This window comes from Protopterus annectens, chromosome 9.part0 (genome assembly GCF_019279795.1).
Source record: "Protopterus annectens isolate FY-2018-M chromosome 9.part0, PAN1.0, whole genome shotgun sequence".
NCBI lineage: Eukaryota > Metazoa > Chordata > Ceratodontiformes > Protopteridae > Protopterus > Protopterus annectens.
The window spans coordinates 582,452,472-582,463,135 of record NC_056743.1 but is presented as its reverse complement, the minus strand read 5'-3'; the positions used below and the strand labels follow the sequence as shown (position 1 = coordinate 582,463,135).

At 38.4% G+C, this 10,664-nt stretch overlaps 1 protein-coding gene across 1 annotated transcript in view; it reads right to left on the bottom strand.

Moving 5' to 3' along the window:
• LOXL2 (lysyl oxidase like 2) overlaps positions 1-10,073 on the bottom strand; it is an 836,537-nt gene extending 826,464 nt beyond the window's left edge. The window contains exon 1 of the mRNA XM_044083118.1: positions 9,892-10,073. The gene's annotated coding sequence lies outside the window, so the exon portion shown is untranslated. The remainder of the gene's footprint in view (positions 1-9,891) is intronic.
• Between the last annotated feature and the right edge of the window lie 591 nt (positions 10,074-10,664).

Sequence of the window (10,664 nt, the reverse complement as noted above, 5' to 3'; positions counted from 1 at the left end):
ATATATTAACAGCTGAATGGTTATCCATTCAACAAGAATGTTCAATGAAGTTTGTCGAATCTTTATCTAAGTTTTATACCAGGGCTATTGACAAGGAAACCACTAGGGTCATCCAACTTATTGAAGAATGTAATCAATATCAGGATGAGACATTTTTTCCTGCACTATTGTCTAAACTCAGTTCAGATTTGTTGAATTTTGATGCTCAGCTTAAGGAAAGGAAACTTAGAAAATGTTCTCGTGATCTAACTGATTATGAGAGGGGACAACCCTTCAAGTACACCAGACATGTTAGGTTTCAGGACACACATAGTAAGAATACTTCAAATTTTAAACGTAAACGTCCACGTTCCATCCTTAAAGGACGAGGTAATCAGACTGACACTACTGATTACGACACAACATCTGGCACGGACACTGAAACACAGCACACCATGGAGTCTCTGATTCCAAAACATAAAAACCATATATCCCCTTTAGATCACACCAGGGGAGGAGGGGAGGGTAGAAAACACAAAAAGAGTTACAAGTCTACAGAATTTGATGGAAGTACTAATGAACAAGTAAATTCTGTTGTCAATAATAATGTATATAACATTTCCAATACTGTTTTAACCCCAGAACAAATCTCTCGGCTTAATAAAAGGTCATACCTGGCTTTTTTTGTACCTGAAGATACCTTTGCCCAAGATCTATTTACATTTTGCAGATTGATTAACCTCAAACTATTTTTTTCAGGATAAAGGGGCGGAACAACAGATCATGGATGGTTTCAAATATCATGCCTCCTCTTTCACACAACCGATGCATCCGTCTGTAAATCTGTTCTTACATAGTGTACTTAGGGATTTACATTTTGTATCCAATACATGTCCACCCATGCCTAATAATATGTCTGAGTCTGATTTATCTTGCCTAAATGAACTTGTACAGAATAAGGAACTGGTGATTGTTAAACCGACAAAGGTGGGGCAGTGGTTGTGATGAATTGGACTGATTATGACATCGAAGCACATAAACAACTAGATGATGCCAGGCATTACACCAAAATGCCACTTGACCCCTCTTTTTATGTTTAAACAACAAATTGATGATTTTTTACATGCTGCAATGGATAATGGTATTATAACATCCAAAACTCTTAAACATTTAACTATGGTTGATCCTATTAGGCAGTATATTTATTTCCTGCCTAAGATAAATAAAGATTCTTTACATCCACCGGGTAGACCCATTGTGGCAGGTATTGGATCGTTAACTGAGCCCCTATCTGAATTCTTGACCAGACATCTTAAACCTTTGCTCTCTTGGGTCAGATCCAGGATCCAAGAGACTACCCAATTCTTAAGCATTATTAATGATATGCAGATTGAGGAGAACTGGTGGCTTTGCACATTAGATGTTACATCATTATACACCAATATCCCTCATTGGGGAGGTCTGGATGCGATCGAATATTGGTTGTATAAATCGAACATATATCAACCTGGCTTTAATACCTTTTTGATCAATCTTACCGAACATGTGCTTACTAAAAATGTGTTTTTTTATGATAAGGAATGTTACTTACAGATCAAAGGCACCGCCATGGGGGCATCTTTTGCCCCCATTTATGCAGATTTATTCATGGCTTACATTGAAGAGATCATGATTTATGATGATACCCACAATCTATACCTGCCAGAAATTGACATCTGGCGGAGATATTTGGATGATTGCTGGATGGTGTGGAGATCTGACTCCGAATATCTCAAAGAATTTATGGAATATCTTAATTATAACAAATGGGGAATTCATTTTACAATGACTTATGACAGAGATTGCATCACTTTTCTGGATGTTTTGATATCCAGAAAGGACGACAATACCTTGAGTACTGAGGTATATAGGAAATTCCCACAATATAATACCTTACTCCACGTCTCCAGCTATCATCCAAAACACGTTGCCAGAAACATTCCTAAATCACAATTTATTAGAATTAGATGCAATTGTTCGGATGATCACAGTTTTAAATATCATTGCCAGGATTTATATGACAGATTCATCAACAGGGGCTACAGTTTGGGTTATGTAACCATGGCCAAGAACTATGCATTGGGTCTTACCAGACAGGATTTGTTGACATATAAAAACAAACCACTGTCTTCGAATACATTACGCTTTACTACCACTTTTGGTAGGAACACTAATAGGTTCATAGATATTGTTAGGGACAATTGGAATATATTAAAGGCTGATGCTGCATTAAATACCTTGATCCCCACTGTTTGTTCATTTTCTTTCCGAAAAGGTAAAAACTTAGGGGGTCACTTTAACCATTATAAGCATCATTCAGATTCCATGTTACCCCAGTTATACCAAACTACTATATTGGGTGACAAACTTATTGGCTGTATCCCTTGCGGCCATTGTAACAATTGCAAATATATTTTGAAAACGAAAGAATTCACCAGTAAAAACAGTAGTATTGTTTATGACATTAAGTGTTTTTACCAACTGTAATACGGACTGGGTCATTTATATGGCATGTTGTAGCTGTCAATCTTTTTATATTGGCCAGACATCCCGACCATTCAAGTTACGCATTTCAGAGCATTTGAGTGACATTAGATGTAAAAGAATAACTAATGCGTTATATAAACATACACTCAAACATCAGACAGCCAAATTTCACTTTATTATTATTGATAAAACTTATTGGTGATCATACTCACAAATCTGGATGGCATAACAGACTTAATACCAAAGAAAAGAAATGGATAACCAAACTTGGTGCTCTTTTCAATCCAGGGCTTAATGAATATTTATGATGCATTAATGTCAGCCAGTCATGCTCATTTTTTCATTTACTTCTCATTATTTAAGACTTTCTGTGTTTCTATTTGCCTTTTACAACACTGAAGAAGGCCAGGTTAATCCCAGGCTGAAACCGGTATGTTTGATGCAGTTTTATTGTTATTAAATAAGATTAACATTCGCAGCATACTTGTTGCTGGCTATTTTTATTTCCTTGTATTATTTCTTTGCCGTGCAACTTCCGCCGTGCAGGGAAGTTTTTTCTTGTTATTTTGTTAACTCATATTCTCGTCTTGGTGTTATTTTGTTAACTCATATCATTCTCTCTGTACCATCCTGTACATCTACAATACTGTACACCTTGGTGCAGTCAGTAAAGAGACACAAATTTCTCTCTGGAGTCCTGAAACGCTATGAATATACACAGTAAACAGGACACATCCCAGCTCATCAAGACCCCACTAGCAAGTCCAATTTCCTTAATGCAGACTCATTTAAATATTAATCTTAAATTGCAGGTAGCTTTCACTACCATAATATCAAATTACAGAAGATTATCCATTTTCTGTATTAGTTCTCTACATGATACCCTGTCCACAGATACTTTGCTAAAATCCACATCCATAAAAAAATAGCAGTTATTTGTACAAATACAAGCTGCTAAAGTTGTTAACGCCTCCTTTTTGCCCCATCAAATGTCAGTTTATTTCCCTAAAGGGATCTTAAAAGAAGAGGAATTAACTAAATGTTTATTTTTTTTATCCTTACATGTATTTCATCATTTTTAAAACTATAAAATAATATGCATTTTAAAGAATGACCCAGCAATGAGACAAATAAACATGACACACACCCCACTCGCATTTAAATTTACCACAGGGGATAAACAATAAATCAAATAAACACTTCATTATATTCCCTGATCAAATGAGGATGTATCCAAGTCTTCTGTTTAAGTGGGTTTAACTTTCTATCTCCCTCCAACCTCTCTTTTGCCTCACCCTTTCTGTACCAGCTCCATGTCCTCCTAAATAACTCTGTGGATTTTCTATTTTCTCCACCTATGCTGGCAGTCTGTTCCATGGGTCTGTAGCACTCTCTGTGAAAAAGTACAACACCAGGGAGAAAATGGTCAATGCAGGCTGTTTTACATCTCCCTGACATGATCCAGTGTGTGTATATCATACCTCCTGGTCTCTTCTCAAACCAGAAACGCTCTAGCATCGTTTATCTCTAGTCATTGCCTTTCCTCTCCTTCCCATTTACCCCTCTAGTAGCTTTAATCTGGGCATCTTCTAGCAGTCGCATGTCTCTTACTTTTTTCTGGCTTCCAACAGCCTGATGTCAAGAACTGGACACTGCAAATAAGGTGCAACTTGACCACAGCCTGGTACAGCAGAAGCATTATCCAGTTCAGGAAGCCTGTTTGCTAAAGATACATCTCAGCTTTACTGTCATGTGCAGCCACTGTCCTCTTACTCTGCTACTGGTGTTCCAGTCTTGGCGTGATTAACACTGTTCAACAATGCCCGATTCAATAAAAGACATGATTTGTCAAACCAGTGAAAAATAAAGCTAAAATAAAAGCTCTGGATGTTATAAGCAGCACCCCCCTCATATGCACCATGCAGGTACCGTCCCTTATTAACAAAATAGTTGTGAGTTAATTAGTTTTGATGAAACACAAAATTATCCACACTGCCAAATCATTATCTGTTGACAACAGATGCATTTCCTCCATTACACAAGAATTGCTGTGATCAAAATTCAGCATTTAGAATTTGCTTATATTGAACCTAAGTTGCCACCTTTTGACCCTCATGGACAACATTTCCAGACCCTTCTTTAAGCCCACCCCTCATCCTCCACTACTACACCTATGATTATGTCCTTATCCAGAGGCCAGTTATATTTGTTGCTCACTAAACAAATACAATGAAGACTAAATGCAGGACAGAGCACCGTCATACTTGATTAGTCACTTGCTTTATTTCGGTCATTGCCCCCCTTACCAAAGACAGCGATTCCTAATATCCATGCAGTAATCCATTTCCTCTTTCTATTTCCTGATTTATACCTCCTCAAATGTTTCCAACAGCCACAAACACATGGTCAAGTCAAAGGCCATGCTGAAGTACTTGTAGACCATGTTGACTGGTACTCCCTTAAAATGATCTTCTGTAAAAATATCACAAAGCCTGGGTCAGTTTTTTATGTGCTTCCCCCTCTGCCTGCAAATCATCAAGCCTCCTCCCCACTGGACTCGAGCTCATTCATTCCTTAGGGATGAAGCGCTCCCACTCAGATTCCCCTAGGGTGAGAGCAAACATCATCCTGCTCTCATCTCCTGTGATCATGTTGGAAGAGATGGTCTTGGCCATTTGGGACCAGCCCCTTGCTCCCCAGGATACATAAACCCATCCGTCCAGCTTGTATTATCAAGCAGCCAAGCTTTTTTTTTTTAAATTCACAGGATCAGTGGCACAACAGGTAGCACATTCACCTCTGAGGTGGAAGACCAGAAGACATTAGGTTCTATTCCTACTCCATGTGAATGGATTGCTGACACTGTAGTGCAGCATGGGGGGGGGGGGGGCTGCACTCCAAGTGTGCTGTCCTTTGGATTAGACTTTAAACTGAGGTCCCATCTGCTTCAGCTGGTAGTAGCTTAGGTGGGTGTAAAAGATCCCAGGGCATCTAAGAGAGTAGGGGGAAGTTCTCTGATGTCCTGGTCAAATTTCCCTCAGTAGTAAAACCAGAGATCTCCACTGAAAGGAGGCCATTAGCCTCCTGATACTAACTAAGTCAACAAAGGATAGATAAAATGTTTAAATAAGTGGCCACAAGACTGTTGCACAAAGAGCACTAGTAAAAAAAATATTGGCATTAGGGTACTGTCTCAACCACAGAAATATTTAGTTATGGAATAAAAAGCAATGTTATGTAGATTCACTTTAAGAATACAAAGAACAGAATCCAGAAAACTGGTTTTGGGCCAGTTGTTTGTATAATGCCTTTGTCAGTGTCAGTTCACAAGTGCTACAAAAAGAAAAATTAACTTTCACAGATCATACAAAGACATCTAGGTAGATGAGAGTGAAACAATTAGTTACTGGTAGGTAATTAACAGCTCTACACTGTGGCAGTTAGTCTATGTAGATGAAATTTAGGATGAAGTATACAGTCAAGAAACCCACAGAAGTATAAATAAAAACAAAAGTTTTAGTATCCATCAAACAATAAATGGAAGAAGATGTTAGGGAGGATCCCAACAGTGCTAAGAGGTGCAACTATAATTTAGGGTTGCTATTTAAAAGTTGTGGCTTATATAGCATAAGTTACAAGTTGCTGTAAGATCTCAGTACTCCCCACTGGGCTGCAGGAGGGCAGATCAGATATTCCACTTCACAAGACTGGTAGTAAAATATGAAAGGGAAACTACACACCATATGTCCTGGCCTCTCTTCTAGATTAAGAAACCTCTTTTGAAAGACAGGCTTGTTCAATATGCAGAAGACAATGGAGTGAGGGTGCCAACACAGTATGGTTTCCCAGTGGGAAAAGCTGTGTCAAATACATCTAACAAACTTTTTGGTTGGTTGTGTGAAGCAGTAAGCCAAGCTAGGACTGTATGGCTTGTGTCAACAGAAAATATACACACCGAGTTATTGGCAAGTAAATATGTTCATTCTAGATGTCCCCTTTTTACATAATCAGCACATTCCTCAAGTCATCTTCCCAGTATTCTGCTACCATTTTCGGATGTATATCACATAATCAAAATCCCAAAATATCGAACACCATAAGCTCGAACTTGGAATGTCGAAATGTGATATAATAGAAAGCTCAGAACAGCAAATTTTTTTCCCAGAGAAAACATTTGCTGTTCTGAGAAATACACACACAACACAAGCACACCAAAAAAAGTAATCCACACATATACACTTAAAATCCTACTTCTAACCCTACACTAAACCATACATACACTACTATCTATCCACTTACCTTAACCCAAACCCTAGCCCTAAGGTCCGTAACTATCGCATACTCACCTTACCTGCTCCCTAACCCCAAGGTCCCTAACTATCGCACACTCACCTTACCCGCTCCCTAACCCTATCACACACTCACCTTACCTGCTCCCTAACCCTAAAGTCCCTAACTATCACACACTCACCTTACCCGCTCCCTAACCCTAAGGTCCCTAACTATCCCATTCCCACACTCACCTTAACCCTGTCCATTCACACACTTACCTTAACCCGGTCCATAACCTTTGCACCACAGTGGAGAAAATAGCAAAGTGGCAGAAACAGCCCACCAAATTCTTTCCATAGGAAAGAATTCAATGTTCTGCAGCTTCGCCATTTTCAGCGTTCATTGTTTTGGGTTCGATAGAATAACATTCAACGTTTTACTACTTCAATGTTCTAATATAAACCCACTATTTTCAGTTTCTTTTCCAAGTTTCAGTGAAGCACCTAAAACTATATTGTTCTGGCCATCTCTCTACCCCCCATGAGATATTTCTCTACTCCATTTGCATCTCTTAATTTCAGTTTTCTATCTAAATACAGTATCACATGAATATATGCCTTTAATCACACTCTGTGTAAAGCTGTGGTAAGTTACTACTTTTTTCATACACACAGCTAAATAGCAGCAAACTGCAATTCAATACCGGTTAGACAGACAGGCGTAGTAACGTCTGGTTAGGTTATTACTAACAGACCTTTGGACAATGTAACAGTTTGTTATACTGAAAAGAAAATTAGTCTGTGAAGCAGAGTCCAGTACATCCATGGAAAAACTAAGAAACAGTAGGCTGATTACCACAGATAGCATTATATAGTTGCTTATCCAACCAGTCAAAACACAGATAATACAGACCTATAACTGAACTCTATAGCCGAGGCATGGTCGTCCATGAATCCCACTGAAAACTACCTATTGATTCAGTAGCTTTACTATGGATAAAGTTGAAGTATAATCATTGTTAATGTTAATTTGTTAATATAGCTGGATTACTTTTGTATATGTAAATTTGACTATGTCACAAGTGATAATTCAATAAAGGTGTTAAAAAAAGTGAAAGTCACTCTATTGTCTTTGTGTATACTTTGTATTTCTTGTCCCACTCGGTGAACAAATGTAACACAGATGGCTGGCAGACTATGTGTCTGTTAAAACACAATACAAGAGTTCATTCCTTATGCAAACTTCAACTACTTTATAAAGCTTTAGTTTGCTATTGATTTAGCCATCTACATGTTTCTCTGCAGTTACGGTGCTATAATATACCTAACAACTATGCTTCCATAATTTCTCTCACACAATATAGTCCACTACTGCAGTATTTCTAAATAATGACCTAGCTAAATGTTAATCAGAAAGTATATACTTCTTTGCAAATATTGCTAGTGGTTTTCCTAAATGCTATTTTGTGCACTATATCTCACAATTACTGTTTGATTGTTATTGTTTACATAAAGCATACAGAAACTATAACATTACGAATCTCTTCTCCTGGGCCTTTGCTGAAAAGGGTCTCATTCCCAGTTGGACTATCCCAGTAATAAAATGTAAACGTAAGTGAATAGCCAGCCTAACTGTTGTTTTTGTTAATGTCAGCCAAGGGTGTAGCTAGACATACACAGTGTACTGTACTCCAAAGAGTACATTTCTTTTTTTTCTGAGCATCTCTTTGAAACGTTATGGCTCCAGAAGCACATAATGCTTAGAATTGTCTGAACTAGAGTCTACTGTAACAGATATGCATGTTTTGTACAGCAGTATTGGAACTCTCCTCTAAAACAGCTTTTATGGTTTTAACTGGTAAGGGCTGAATGCAAGATGTCCCTTTGCTTTCTAAGCTCTTAAGAGTTGGGCAATTTTTTTAAATGACAGATGGTGGTGGTGGGAGCAAAAGCATAAGGTCTGAGCACAAAGTATAGAGTTACGGTTAAACCCCTAGTGTCAGCAGAAACAACAGTCCACATCACAAAGCTTGCATGGATAAGCCCATTTATTTAGAGGAAGCTATAGCTATTCCACTCAAGAGTGAAGCTAGGCATGCTCGTTGTACTGAAATGAATAAATACCTAGCATCTCATTGAAACTTAATGGTCAAAAAGCACAGTCTTTAGAACTGTCTAGAACAGTTTCCACTGTACATGGGTATATAAAATATGCTTACCAGATAGGAAGGTACCTCTATAATGCCTTTTTATGGTAATAACTTAGATAACCGTGTGTTCTCCTCTGATGTCTATAGGGGTAACATTTGAGGAATTGTTGCATTTTTAAACTGATAGATGGATGGTGGGGGATAAGAAACATGAGGATCGAGTACAAGATATGAATTTCTGGCTACACCCCTGTGTTTCACTGTCTACAGTTTTACAACTTTTATAAAATAAGCTACAAGTGCCTTGATGGTGCCTTTTAAATAAAGCTACAGTTTGCACATAACAATTAAATCACAGATAATAAAACGAACAAAATGTCAGTTGTATCAGCCACAAACAACTGAGGACTAGAAAAATCACAGTTTACCAGTGGCTTTCATCTATGAGTAGTGCCTTTGCTGTAGAAACGAGGAAATTGCATTCTAATCCAATAAACTGAGGAAAAGACCGTGCCAAAGGAGCTACTCTACGGTTTATGCAGCACAGCTGCTTAAGTTACATTGTGTGCACCGGTACCCGTGGTTAAGAAATCCTGCAGGATAAAGCCGGCTAAAACGGATTGGGAACACAATTTAAAATCCATAAACTACCAAGCTGCTGCAAACAGCTCCTTTTGTTCTTATAACTGAGGGGATCGCTGTGCAAAAGTTTCACAACTTTACCAAGTTGTAAAATAACCCACAATTAAACTATATGCAAGCAAACATAACGACAGCTGGGGCATATCTCACATTATTTTTGGCACTAAAAGGGTTTGACATTACCATCACAGTGAAACTGCTCATCTTGAGTTACCTAAATAACTTCCCACCTCCGATCCAACACACACAAATTATATTGTCTTAATAATAATAGGTAACAGGACCACTCGTTGTTACGCTATGAATAATTAGGAATACTTTACCAGTTAGCACCGCAAATAAAGTCGTCCGGCCTCAATTGCTAGCACAGGCTTTAGTCTTACTTATTCCTCACTTTCTGACGCACATTTCCAGAAGTTTGTTCCCTTTTCCCTGACTTAATCAAACTCCTTGAAAACTTCCTGCAGTAATATTCAGACTCATATCTCTCACTCTGTCCTCTTGCCTCCCATTACATTATCATGAATAGCCCCGCCCCTCTACCCTCATTCTTCCATACCGACGATGTCATTGGGGCTGGGGGCGGGGCTAATCATGATAATGTAACGGGCGTGCACACCAGTGCGTATGTGTCGTTTATGCAGCCAAGTAACAATGCCCGGGAGACTGGGAATAGATGGTGCTAGTCCGTAGTAGACCATCAGTAAGCTAGTGGTGCAATATTAGGGTTGCCACCTTTTCAAATGGCCAAAGTGGGACATTTTCTGGACAGACATCTGATTTTACAGGCCGACACATGCCCACGTCAGTACAAAGGATAGAACTTAACTTTTTTGCCTAAATAATAGCTTATTCTTGTAGCATTTTAGTTGCTTATTCTGTTTCTTGTAACATTTAGGTATTTCAGATACAGAATAACTGTTTTATGTAACTATTACATACAATATAGGACATAATTATGTCCTACAATCTCAGGACATTTGCAATTTTTAATATTTTTTGTCAGGACACAACTGCCCAAAGAGGGACTGTCCCTCACAAAGTGGGACAGGTGGTAACCCTATGCAGTATTTATTGTATTTACACCATCAAACTG